The sequence below is a fragment of the Hermetia illucens genome, chromosome 2 (genome assembly GCF_905115235.1).
Source record: "Hermetia illucens chromosome 2, iHerIll2.2.curated.20191125, whole genome shotgun sequence".
Lineage (NCBI taxonomy): Eukaryota > Metazoa > Arthropoda > Insecta > Diptera > Stratiomyidae > Hermetia > Hermetia illucens.
The window spans coordinates 131,191,895-131,206,689 of NC_051850.1; positions in this window are offsets into that span (position 1 = coordinate 131,191,895).

Below are 14,795 nucleotides of genomic sequence, written 5' to 3' on the forward strand. Positions count from 1 at the left end.
AAAATTCTTAATGGTTCTAATTCGCTGAGAAGGTCTATATAATGTTATTTTAAGGATTGACTTTTATTGCTTTCAAACCTTCTCGATATTTGCATATCATCACATACAGCGCGCCACTTTCTATGGAAGCCCCTTCCATAGTCGCTTCAACTGGTTTTAAGAAGTCTTAAAACGAGATTAAATGAATTTGCGTAGGCAGTACTCTGTGAAGAGAAATCCTTCTTTGGTATGTATCCTTCAGCTGTTATCAGAGAAGCATCTAACCGGAGTTTTCACAGTAAACGATTATCCTAATGGTACTTGAAAAGCAAATACAAATTGGTAAATTTATTTAAAAAGATTCGTTACCAAGAAATATAAAAATCCTCTTTCAGTCGTTCTTTGTTTAAAAGGTACAGAAAATACCAAGAAAAAGCTTAATATCTATGAATTTGCAAATTGCCAAAATATGTGGACTCCTAAAAGATTATAAGCAAGAGTTTCCCTTGCGACCAATCTCCAGAAAAGTATTAGAGAGAACAATGGGGGAATGTATTTTACATGGATCGAAAAATTACCACGATAATCGATATTTCAACAAGACAAAACAGAAGGACTGCAGTTCCAGAGCTTGTTTTTGAAAACTGATTTCTAACTTATTCAAAGAAACAGGGAGGTCAGATGAACGAAATTCTGTCCTATTTGATACACTAACTGATGAGGTTAAGTGATGGTACCAGTAGAGGAAAGGATGAATACTTGAGAAAATTCAGGTGAGGAAAATCTACGGCAGTTAGACCTCGAATCAATAGTGTTTAAGGCCACTTCAAATCAGTAGCGATGTAGTGGATGCACTATCAATACTCATTAACTGAACGATAACGAGCTAAAAAGAAAGAAAATTGTTCCTCAGATATAACAGAACATCTAATGACTGGAAATCTGAAGGTGAAACTAGGCAAGATTTCCTTTACTAGCAGGGCTAAAGGAAACCACGAACACATTATCCAGGGGGGTTTGAATATCCCGAAGCAGCGCAGCTGTTAGTGGTAAGACCATTTCTATAAGTTGAGCATCACATTTAACATTTCGAATAACTAATTTAGCTTAAAGAGCTTCAAATGGAAAAGAAATGAATGAGGCATATTTTAATTTTCTTTGATAAATTTCTGAGTCCGTCATCTACTTCATGGCCGATCGGCAAATTGGCAAGAGACTTTTTTCCAATGTTTTCCGGACACCTCCTTTTAGGGCTGGCCCCTAATTGGCAAAATACATAAAAGCGACTTGCGGCTTCGTACAGGGTAGAGGCAACTCGCCTACCTCAATTCTTAAGCACAGTTTACACTTGCCTAAGCCGGTTAAGACCGTTTTTATCATGCATATAATCCACGCCCACGTCGTGCTTAAGAATTGTATATAAGGGTGTAAACTACACGTAGCAACCACTTGGATCACGCGCTGCCCAGGCCAAAAGTGAGGCAGCATCTAATGAGTAGCTTATGCCCTAGACATAACCACTAGTCGACTCAGAGTACTGGTATAGACACCGCTCCACGCTGATGTCCAGGGTGACCCAAGCTCACGAAATGTAAGTCTCTTGATTAGTGTGTTAGGATGCTGTCTAGGCAATGGCTGAGCACCAGCCCTTGATCTTGTTGGAATACTGGCCATCGTGAATGCTTGTGTTCGATTTGTGCTGTTTCGAAAATCATTAAATCTGACGATAACTGGAGGGCAGCCGTGTAATTGAAAACAAGTCGAGAAACCGGAAGCTGGACGTTTCAGGTATGAAAGGTTTTGTGTATTTATTTTATAAAGACATTTGGGTGTGCATTTGTCCCATTAGTACGTAGCACGTAATATATGCATATATTATGTGAGAACATTCACATTCAGTCTTGAATTTGCAAATAAGGGACAACTTTGACCTATTATAACTTTGTTTCTATTAGTGCGATTTCCACCAAACTTGGTAAGATCATGCTCTATGCTATACCCTACATTTTTGCATGGTATTGGAATGAATTAGAAAGGGGGTTTTGCAGCTAATTACTAAAAATTATAGTAATATAATATTTGAATTATTATTTGAAGATATATCGGTATAGAGGGTATTTCGGAGCCAAGATACCATATAGTGGCAGCCTTTTGATTTTTTTCAGATTGGGGGGTGGAATGGGTCCGTTAAAGAAATGCTCACTTTCAACTCTCGCACTCCCTACCTTTGCAACAAATCCCAAAACTAAGACGGTTTCTGGAAGTACTAACCGAGACCTTTCATTCGATGCCCCACATGACTATATGTGATGAAAAGAATTGTACACCCCCCTTTTGCATGTTTGGGGACCCCCCTTAAATTCGATGTAGAATTATGAGACTCATTGTATACGTGAGCGTTCATAGTTCCCATGTTTCTACCAAATTTGGTGTGAATCGCTACAATTGTCTTCGAGAAAAATGAGTGTGACGAACAGACGGACAGACAGACAGTAATAATAATAATAATAGCCGTAACCGGCCCCAAGCCCGGTTGTGAAAGGAGGAGGGATGGATAGCTTCAGTCTGAATGGCTGCACGTCACCGCAGTGTCTCAGACGGTAGGTGAGGTAAATGCAGGAACTTTGCAGTATTGCAGATTACTTACTGAGGAAGCTATCCCCACATCTGGCAGCTAGGGATAAAATGCCCCACCAAAAATGAGATGAAGAAGAAATTTAAGGTCAGGTGCGGATAACCGGCGGGAGTCGTCTGACTTGGTGTCTGGGTCGGGCTCTCGTAATGGACAGCACGGCGTCTAAACCGCTAGTCGTGGGGCTGTTCGACATCTAGGCGTCACGACGACCAGGAGCATAGCTTCGCTTGCTGCAGCTGTTTCGCCACAACTTGTGGTGATCAATTCAGCAGATTCGCGTAGGCAGCGGATGAAATGGACAGAAGAAATGAATCTCTTCGTTATCCGCTCCTACTACGAAATAACGGGGGGGGGGGGCGGGTATGATATCTTACCGCCCTTGTTGCACCAGAGATTCGTCGAGCGTTTCTCGCAATTCGCGTACGTGACTGTGCAGCGTGTACAGAACTTTCGGAAATGGATCCTTTGCATAGACCAGGTATTCCCAAGCTATATGCATCTCTAGTAACTCCGGGAGTTCTATCTAAAATCAATGATGAGATTGCATGTCGGCTGTGTGCTGATATGTCGCTGCTTCAACTACAACCACTTGTGTATTATGGTGCAGTTACGGCTATTAGATTGTACGGTCACAAGATTCGCTTTCGTGTTATTGGGTTGAGTGACTAAAGAGATCCACCATGGAAAATTCGTCTGGAACGTCGGTGGGACTCACTAAGGTAGGAAATTGTTAGACTGATTCAGCTCAGCACTGACAATGCCAGCAGACGGATGAGAAATAAAGTGCAAAGGGTTTACCGGAACTATCCCATCCCCAGTGAGACACCCGTTGTTGAAATTCTGGACATAGTAAAGCAGAAACTTTCTGTCATATGCAGTCGGTATGACGAAAGTCATTCCAGATGTGTCTAGAATGCAATGAGGAACCAGCGGAATTTTTTCAGATCTCTCAGCGAATCCCAACAGAGCGTCCAGACCATACAGTTTTCCGTGATGGAAGCGAAAGAGTATTGGGGTGGACTTTAGGGGTTACCTAGCCAACATACTGAGCATGCTGAGTAGGTCACCGCCGAAGGCACCCGCCATGCCAATACGCCTGACATGAATTTTGCGGATGTTACCGAAGAGGAAGTTGGACAAGCTATAAACAACTTGAAGAACTGGAGGGGTCCAGGTCTGGATCGAGTGCAGAATTTCTGCAATAGGTGATGTCTATAATCATTGACTTCTCCCCTAAGTTAAGATCCCGCCTTCTACCAATAAAGCTCCACAATACATGTCCCGCAATTACATAATCCACTTCATCCCTCCCACTGTGGGTCACTGTCCTTGCACAGGTTCAAATGATTAAAAGGTAGTCCTTTCTCAGTATGCTACCACCATTGAGAAAGGACTGCGCTTTACTCCAAATCCGTCGATCAAAACTGTCCGCCGGTACCTAAAAACTCCCTTTTTCCCTGTTTTCTAGTATGGAGTACTCTTTTGTGTTGTTTTGTGTTATGCTTGTTTAGTTGTAGGTTATAAATTATTCTTCGGTTTGAGCACATGTTATGTCAAATGGGCATTGACATGCACCACTCTTTCACTTTATACCATGTAACCGGCTAGGCCGGATATTTCCGTAAGTTAGCGTAACATAATTAGCCACGCTTGAGCTTTTAAGTTACTATTCTTTTTGTATCGCACATGTATTCTTTTCTTTAATAATAATAATCGTTGGCGCAACAATCCATATTGGATCAGGGCCTTGAAGTGTGTTAGAGCGCTTCATTCAAGACCGTAACGGTACACTACAGGATTATATTATAGTTCCCTGTAGGAGGCACTGTGGCCGGCATTGTGCTCGCCCGAGATTTTTACCCTGGTTATTATTCACAGCTGAGTCGACTGGTATCCGACGTCAAATCACGACACAAATTCCACTGTCACCAGCGAAATTTGAACCGTGACCTTCCGTACGGCAGCCTTGCGCTCTAATCATTCAACTATTCGGACACATTTCTTTTCTTTGCTCAATAAATAAATCTGAAATCTAAAAATCTGACAGCGATCAATAAAATAATATTAATATGTATCGGCTGTGGAACTAAAGCGACTTGACAGCGACTAACGAAATTATATTGATATGGATCGAAATTTAGCATTAGAGTTTGACAGTTACTTGAGGCTCTTCCTTCGTGACCCAGCGAAGTGTTCTGTTCCGTGTTCTGTTAATAAACCGATAATTATTTAAAACGGACTATTATTAATCGTGACCCCTTCATTGGTAACCCCTTCAGGTCGTCCGCGTTATCGCCCTCTATGTTCCTCAGTGTTTGCCAAATACAGAAGACAGTGAGTAACGTCTTCACGAAGATATTGGGTTGGATCAGTGGCGTAACACGTTTTGATCACCTCCGAAATGAGAATATCCACGGTCGATTTGATGTTATATCGATCGTGGAAAAATTACTCGAAAGGCTTCTTCGCTGGTATGGTCAGATAATTCGCGCTAATGAGAATTCATTTGCCAAGATTGGTCTGAACATCAAGATCAATGGTAAGCGACCGAAAAGCAGGCCGGTGACTTGATACGGTGGATGGGGTTTCGAAAGCTTCGCGGTTGCATCCAGATCAAGCCTTTAATAAAACAAAATGGCACAACCGATCAAGATGGACCGACCCGGTTATGAAGCCACAAAGGCTAAAAAAAAAGAAAATTCTTTGAATTCCAAGAAAGCAATATTGACCAACGTGTTCAAAACCTAGTTTTTGCGCTTAAAACCAACACTTTGTAACATTAGACATACCAGCATTTACTTACCGTCACACTTCTCTTCTCTGGCGAATAAATTTGGGATATACTTGCACCAAACAACTTTCCAAGAAGATTATTATGCATAGTTCTTAGAAATTTTCTCTACCATTTGCCTTTCACAATTATTATATGTTAATTTAAGATTCCCGGAAAAGATGGCATGCATTTTCTAATTTAAAGTTCGTTATTGCGTAGAGACAAATTTCGCTCTGCACCGTTTGCTACCTTGTTCATATGTTTTGATTAAATTTCTTGGAAAATTTTGTAAGCGGAAAGTAAGCCAACGAGTTTTAAGGATGGCAAAGTGGCATCTTTTATATTTCTGAAAAGTTAGAGGAGCAATATTGGAAAAGTAGTTTGTCTGCCATGCTGAAGAAAGAAATATTTCATAGTTTGCTTTGAAGTTGGCCAAGTAAAATTAAATTCAATCTGCTGATGTAAATACAAAATTGTTGGTAATTGCCCGGGAATATGAACTTCGTTTATATATCATACATACATAATAGGAGGAAGATGGCGTAAAGTTGAAAGAAAATTATATGCTCTGGGTATACCGGTCAAAGCTCCCAGACATTCTATTTTGTCTTCTGTCCTAAAATGTTGCTTTCAATCTTGTTATTATTATGAGTTGGGTAAAGTTCTCTAGTATCCTCCGGAATTGGGTAATATAATAGTACTATAAATTAATGAGTTCTAACTTCTGTGAGATGCTCATTACATTAGATTGGACCATTATATTTTATTGCTTAATTGTGGCAAATACATATTTGATACTTTGAATTTTCGAAAACATTCTGCAATTGCCTAAATGTTTCCAATAATAGTCTAGTTGCAAGTTTTAGTTGAAAGTGGCAGTCTCTCACTTCAATACTTTCTGGCATGGTCCTATGGTCCAAATTACCAGATGAGGACGTCTTGTATTATAAAATGTATTTCAAAAAATTAGCCAAATGTTTAGAACGACACGACGGTGAATTACATCGCCCCACGTTCAACTTAAGGGGGAAGGGTCCTCGTACACATCAAAGACGGGTGCAAATTTTCTTTCACCGAATACAACCATGTGAGGTATCAGATCAAAAGTCTCGATGAGTACTTTTCGAAGCAGATGTTAGTTTTGACATTGGCTGCAAAGGGGAACCGAAAAAATCGAAAAGTTAATTACTTTAAGGAGCCGTTCTCAGAAACTACTAATCCCAAAAATCTGAAAAAAATACGGTGATCCGTATAGGTGGTATTCAGATTTTTAAACACTCATCGCTACAATATATGCTCAAATAATGTTAACAATAGTATATTATCATATTTTGAAAAGTTACTGCCAACCCCTTTAATTTCAGCCTAGATCCATGAAATACAGTAGATCCCGAAATACTTGTATCGTCAAGGGGCTGACGGCTCGGCACAAACTATCGGGATTATTATCGGAATTAAAAAATAACGGAAGTAGCTCTGGGGACCCGCAGATTTGTATGAATTAGCTGGAAATACGAAAAATTGGTAAACAAATAATCGGGATTCCACTGTACGGGTTTTGATATGGAGTATCATTCTATTAAGTTTGATAGAAACCCTACTATTTGCAATATAGTTACAGTAAATCAAGGTTGCCTCTTTCGCATTAAACTACTACTTCCTTAGAAATAAAATGTCAGTACCAACTGAATACTAGGTACATTCAACGTAAATATACACTCTATGAGCTATGTATAAATGCAATTTTTTTTTACAGAAAAGACTAGAGAGAGGGGTTTCCGGGTCGTAATGCAATCGAAGTGCGCATTCCAACATTAGGCTGCTCGTGCACTGCTCCTTCTATAGCACTGCCTAGTTTGCAATCGTTAGTACTAAAGAAATGTAAGTTACAGACTGTACAGTTTGTTTGTTTTGCCTGTGCCTGCTTCTCGGCTTATCTGCCTATTTATTTGTCATGGACACCCTGCTTTGCAGTATTTACGCTTGTTGACACGAAATTTCCGTGAAAACCTTCGCCCCCACATACAATGAGTGACTTCGTTCTATTTAAGTTTAAGGGGGATCATACGTTCAAAAGGAGGGTGTTGACATTTTTTACTTACCTAATATAGCCTGAGTCAAATCAAGATAATTATCTCGGGCGAAAGCAGTGTTGACGACATTTCCTTCTACAGGGTACCGTAGTCCTGTAGTGCATCGTTATGGTATTGAATGAAGTGCTCCAACACATTTCCAGGCACAACTGGATTGTCGAACCAACGATTATTAATGTGGAGCAAAAAATTAATCGTCTTAATTAGCGGGAAGGGAGAGAAGTGAGTGGTTGAAAAGTGTCCACTTAAATCCGGCCACTGATGTAACCAGCTGACTAGATACAGAATCCCAGTCATTTTGTGGACTATCTGATGCTCGAATCATCCAACTAATTGTCCATAGAGTGTTGCAGGACGTGTGAGTTGAGACTTTCAATTACACCCAATATCTTCCCTGCTTGTTGTGAGAGGTGGCAATGAGGAGTAGGAATTTGTGGGCTAGCATCCTGCGAATTTCGATGCTTTATTGTTCTTAATGACGCCTTGGATACGGACTGACCTCACAGCTACGACCTTTAGCAATCGAAAATGGACTATGATTTTCTCAGGAATGTGTGTACGCGCCTCTACAACAGTAGCGAGGGTCCTCAGAATGCTTGCTTTCTCTAACACGTGTGGGAATTCTAACGACATAAGCTCGATATTATGCAGCGAAGTATGGGAGAATATTCCATTCTTTTTTGCTATACTGCTGGCAATGTGCTTTTGTAAGGTCAGTGTTAGACTGAAACGGAGTAAACCCGCTGGGCTTCACGGTTTCCCCATAGAGTTATTTATCGCAGCCCCGCAGTAATATTGGGAATTCGAGCCCTTTTCCAGAGTGTAGAAGAAGGGGATAATCGTTATTCTTTTTGAGTGTGATAATTGAGGAGGTATCTTGGGGCTACATGCCGTTACATAGTCAACGAATAAAATAATCCTGGAACGCATGAAAGGACTACTAGACAGCTTTGTCGAGAGACAGGCGGGATAGGGGTGGACGATTTTAATAGACTATGGTAAGTTTCTTCCAATACCTACAAAACGCTGATGACGTTTGTTTGCCCTCTCATTGGATAATGGACCTTGGCCAAATGGCTCTGGAAAAAGAGGTGAGTGGAGCTGGACTCAAAATCTTCTTCTTTTTCTTCAGCGTTTGTCCCGTTCACAAGCGGAGTCGGCTCGTCGTGATCGGTTTCGTAATTTGGTTCTATCAAAACCCTGATGTGGATGTAATCGCGAGGCTTTCAAATTCCCAAATCCAGCGGATATTTTAGAAATTTAGATCTACCAGCAAAACCAAGGTTACAGTCTGACGGACCATAGCATTCTTCCTTTCTGCATTAATGGGCAGAACATCGAAGGCATCGATCAATTCTAATATGAAAGAAGCGTGGTTTCTGGCGACGGTGGGAACCAGCAGTGTTAGATCCGGGGAGAGCCGAATAGCATTTCAGGTAACCGCGGAAGATGACGTGCTATACCTGATCAAAGGGTAAATTGCAACCATATATATATGTTTTCTTAGTAAGGAATCAAAATGTGTAGATATTACTGTTTTGTTGAAAACTAATAATAATATAATAATAATCGTTGGCGCAACAATCCAATTGGATCAGGACCTTGTGAGTTGAACCTCTTCATTGAAGACTGTAACGGTACACTACGGGTTAGAACACACTATTAGAGCCAATGTAATTATTATCTTGATTTAACTCAGGTACTCACTCATTCACAGCTAAGTCTATGAGTGATATAAATTTACGTGCGGTTTAAAGGGGAGCTAAAGGGGGGATGTAATATATAGTCATGTGGAATATCAAATGAAAGGTCTTGATAAGTGAAATAATAAAGAAATTGTTTTTTCTTATTCGATATTTGCTAACAAGTCTGCCTGTGGCAAGGCTCATTTTCGGAAACTACCCAACCCAAAAATTGGAAAAAAATCAGGAAGGTGCGCTTGGATGATATCTAGACCTCAAAATACGTTTTATTCCAATAACTGCTCAAATAAACTTACTAATAGCATAGTACCAACGGTTATACATGTTCAGAACCCCCTCCACCTTCCCCTTAAATTCGTCTTTATTAGAGTCGATTCGATGTCTACCTATCTGTCGGTGAAACTTGATTTATTTGGAAACGGCTAGGCCGATTATAATGGTGAGAACGTGTGGTATGCGACTTCCCTTTACATATAGGAAATGGCACTATTTCGTGTTGAGTTTAACATACATACAGAACGAGGGTGCCAATTTTTTTTCCACAGAATATGGCGATGGAGTACAGAATGAAAGGGTTCAATTAATACTTTTCGAAAATCCCATATCTGAAATCGAGTGAAATGCAGGGGAGTGACGGCTCAACATATGACCTTCAAAAAGTGGAACTAGTCTCGTTCTCAGAACCTATCCAACAGAAAAATCCGAAAAAAATCACGATTGTGCACCTATATGAAATCTAGACCTCAAAATACATTCCGCTCCTATATCTGCACAAATAAAGTTAATAATAGCATATGGGCATATTATAGAAATTTAGCCAGTAACCACCAAATCCAACCATTACTAACAAAGTCATAGAAGATGAAACTTTCACGTTTTATGTGAATTTCGTGCATTCGAAAAGGTGCATGATGGCACCATACCATATCAATTCGTCAATACTACAATAAAGTGATCTCATATGAATAAAATATAAGCGAAAGGCTACGCATTCTGTGTTTATGAGACAAAATTAGAAATATTAGCCTCATAAACGTTTTCGCCCCTACAGAGGAGACTGCAGATTTGAAGAAGGGGGAGGAAGTAAGTTGCTCTCCAAGTGGTCCGGTCCGTCACCAAGTAGGTGCGGACTCAGGACTTCCAGCATCCTTATGAAGAAGGGTACTTTCCACGAGCCAGTTGGGCGGACCCTCGAAGCCTGTCCCAGGTATAATCTCAAAATCAACCTTCGAGATTTACCCTGTCAAATAGGGACGGAACCCGTATTCAGGCGATACGTCGACTCCCATAGCCTATATAAAGATACCAATAATAACGGACTGCGGATTATTCAGTTAGCAGTATCGCACGAATTGGTTGTGGGAAGTACCTGGTTTGCCTGGGAAGCCTGGGCCTCTCCAGGCGGGACCATTTTCAACCAAATTGACCACGTGCTGATAGAACGTCGCCTCCTCTCAGCCTTAATTAATGTAAGAACATATGGGGGCGAATACAGGTTCGGATCACTATCTCTGTGGAATATTGCTCCGGGCTCGGATTACAACAACGTCTACAATCCCAGATGAGAGTGAATACTGAAGCCATTCACAACACACCCCTCCGTAACACATACAAGGGGGAAATGGATGTCGCAATAACCTTTGCTAGCAGATGTCCTGTTGTCAAGAAATGATCCTTACAACTACATGAAGGGCGTTTTCATTAATACGGTCGCAAACATATTTGGCTCCAGGCGTAAGAAAAGTCGGAACGGCTGGTTCGACCATGAATGTAAGCTAGCAACGCAACGGAAGAGTGCTAGAACGGTCTAAGACAAAGGGATGCCACATCATGCATCATGCTTCCGCTATTCCGACTTATTCTGTTTTTGGTGGGGGGTAATCCATTATGGATATGTATTTACAATCGATTGCATGCATGCCGGGCTTTTACCGACTAAAGCCTCCCATGCTTTCTCCAGATTATACTTGCGGGACCATCGGTCTGGTATTGCTTTGAGGGCTGCTCAATTGATTAAGTGTTCATGGCATAGCTGCTTCTGTTTTATGTGATGTTAGTTGCTTTAGTTTCGCCTCTAGAGCCCCGTTCAGTTTCTGCTTCCGTCGAGTATAAATACAAGTTTTTGTAGTTTCCTTTTTGCGGGGAAGCATCCTTATTTTAGGCAGTCTGTGAATACCTGTGCGAACATTTTGGTGTCATTCTCATAGCCAGTAGTTCAATACCGGGGGCTGAGTCATCCCAGGCTCGTTTTACTGCGTCCAGAACTTTGTCTGCGGTTACTGGAGGGATATTTTCTGCTCTTAGTGATATCGTAAGAAATGCAGTTTCCGGATGTCGAGGAGGCAGTGTCGAAACGATCTCCCACAGCAATCTGAGACACATAATAGAAGGAGACCATTTACCTTTTACTGGCGACATAACCGATTTGTAGGCACCTTCCCATGGGTTAGAATCTGCCTCATTAAAGAGTCGCTCCAAGCAGTCGTCTTACGCGCGTGTTCATACTTCAGGCATAATTGCTCATATTCCGGCGTGTTTCTTCGCCGTTGACTTCGCCTTCTGGTTTTCAGGCAATCCGTCCGCCATTTCGCTATTTCAGCGTTCCACTAGCATTTTGGATTCCGCTTTTGAGAGTGTATATGTTTTGGCATGGGAGCATCGCATGCACGATATATGCACGATTGGGACAGTCAGGAAAGTCTTATATGCCGCTTCGCGCGCCACCGCAATACCTGTAGAACTGTAACCTCATCAAGCGATCCTGACAACCAACTTGGTTCTGCTCTCTTCAGATTGACATTTATTGTCCTAGGTCGCTTATCAATGGAGATATATATGTTTGTCTGTCCGGCTGCCTATCTGTCATAAGCACTGTTCTCAGAAATGATAATGCCGATTGATACGAAATTTGGTGGTGAACTAAATAACTTAAGAAGGGGCAGGGGGGCGGGGTATACACCTAAAAGATGCAAGACAACTTTTTATTCACGGGATATGGCCATGTGGGGTTTCAAATTAAAGGTCTCTGTTAGTACTTTTACTTTTCAAAGCAAATATTAGTTTTAACATTGGTTACAAAGGCGAGGAATGCGTACGCCCGAAAAGGTCAATTACTTGAAATATCCATTCTCAGAAACTACCTAACCGAAAAATTTGAAAAAATCATGGTAATCCATGCGCTTGATATCTAGGTCTGAAAATACTTCCCATTATGATATACCCTCAAACAAAGTTAATAATAGTATATTTTAATGTTTTAAAAATTTACTGTGAACCCCGTTAAGTTTATCCTATATCCGGATAATTTCCAATGAAGTAGACGTTAGTAGGGAGTAGCGTACTGGAAAGTTTGGTGGAAATGCCACTATTATTAAGAAAATTAAAGTAGGTCCAATTTGGTCTTTCGCGTTTAATTGCTACTATCCAGAGATGAAATGTCAGTATCACATCAAATTGACTATAGGGTATAATTACGTGGCATGTCTAGCGATTCAATTATTTGAAATATTAAAAACTTGTTTTTCCATTCGCTAGTGTTAATTTATTGGTCTCGCAACCGATACTCCGGGAACACAGTGCGGCAATTATACTCGTAGAAGTATCACATTGCCGAGTACCATCTATAAGATATTTTCCGTTATATTGCTAAGCCGGATAGCCCTATACGCCTAGAATATCATTAGCCCATACCAAAGAAGCTTCACTCCAGGCAAATCAGCAACAGATCAGATTTTCTCTGTGCAGCAACCGATGGAAAAACTGTTGGATTACGGACATCAGTTGCAGCATCTATTTATGGACTTTCAAGCCGCCTATGATAGCATAGCCAGGGTAAAACTGTACACGGCCATAAGAGAGTTCGGTATCCCGACGAAATTGATAAGACTGACTAGGATGACCCTTACAAATGTGCGAGGCCAGAGAAAAGTAGCAGTATCACTCTAGCAACCGTTCAACATCAACAAGAAGTCTAAGATAAGGGGATGCCCTATCATGCGTTCTCTTTAACCTGACCCAGGAAAAAGTGGTCCTGATGCTGAGGTTAATGCGAGTGGGGCGATCCACTTTAAGTACACCCAATTGCTAGCTTATGGTGACGGTATCGACATTATGGGAAGAGGAACGGTTACAACTTTCAGACTGTTGATAATTTCTCCTATCTAGGTTCGAAAATCACAACCGATAACAGCTACGCCGATGAAATCCGCGCACGGTTGTTGGCAGCCGACAGTGCCAATTTCAGCTCACAAAAACCCTTCCTCTCGAAACGTCTCCCCATAGAGCCAAAGCTCTTACTGTGGAAGACTATGATATTGCAAGTCTTTATTTATTCCTCGGAGGCTTGAGTTTTCAGCAAGAAAAATTGCGAACCCTTGGTCGCGTTCAAGAGAAGAATCCTTCGATTCGGTAGCTTACATTATGACGAAATCTATGAGCGACATCACGACCGTCTGGATGTGGATAAAATCCGGCTCAACAGGTTGTGCTGGCCGGGCTACTTAGTCCGTATGGATGCGATAATATCTATGGTAGAAAAAGAAGACGAGGCAGACTCACCAGACTTGGGAATTTGGAAGATTTGGGGAGAGAGAAAGAATACCTTAAATCCGTATTCGCTCTGTTCGGCTCTGGCTGCCGGAGAGACATTTGCATAACTTTTATCATAGATGCTCTTCCCTGTCTTGGTTATTTTTTCGTAGTCATCGCTCTGAACTACAGAGTATTATCAGCAAATATAAGGTTTTGATTCAAATGGGACCGAAACTGTTACGGCTAATTTGAAATTCTCCTCAACCTTTCACAGATGTCATAATCAATACACCAAGGCTTAACGGAATAGATAAAAGTGGCTACATAAAAAGCAAAACTCCTAACAATCCCTTGAAGAAGAAAAGCATTTTCATGTACGAAAGCCGGTTATTGTAGCTCTGCTTATCCAAAATATTCTGTATAATAGATATTGCTGTTACTTTTACAAATAAAAGGGGTTTAGTGGTAGTTTGAGATGAATAAGTTTTGATATGCGCACAAGAGCGATTTCAAAATTTATAAGGATCATAAATTTGGTATGAAGAATTCAATGTGCTGCGATACGATCATATTTTCGTAACCGTAACCACCACTTTTTCGGATGGAATTATTTCATCAAAAATAAATCGCAAAAGCAAGTGTTTTTTTCAAAACACTAATTTATGTATGATGACATCAAAAACGATTCCTAAGCTTTACGTTGTCAAAGAAATCTGATGTTGTGTTCTCGTTTCGTATTCATTTAATTCAGATTGCCTCAACAGAATACACATTCATGGAATATGAATAAAATCTTTGCCTTGTTTCCTCCAATACGCTCCTCTAGAATTACATATTAGACCTTGTCGCAGTAGCTACGCCACATATGAAGTTGAACAAGAAAGAAGTTGTCACCACCGAACGTGCTTTAAAGTTACAAGGTACGTGCTAACAGTGCCAAGTTGGTTTTCCCTCTAGCCTACACATTTTCCACAAGCAAACACATACTAATCTTTTGCTCGTAGCGTATCTGGAAAGTTACCGCAGGACGAACATTCAATTTACCTACTTCTTACTTCTAGAGTTTTCCATTACTCTTTCAA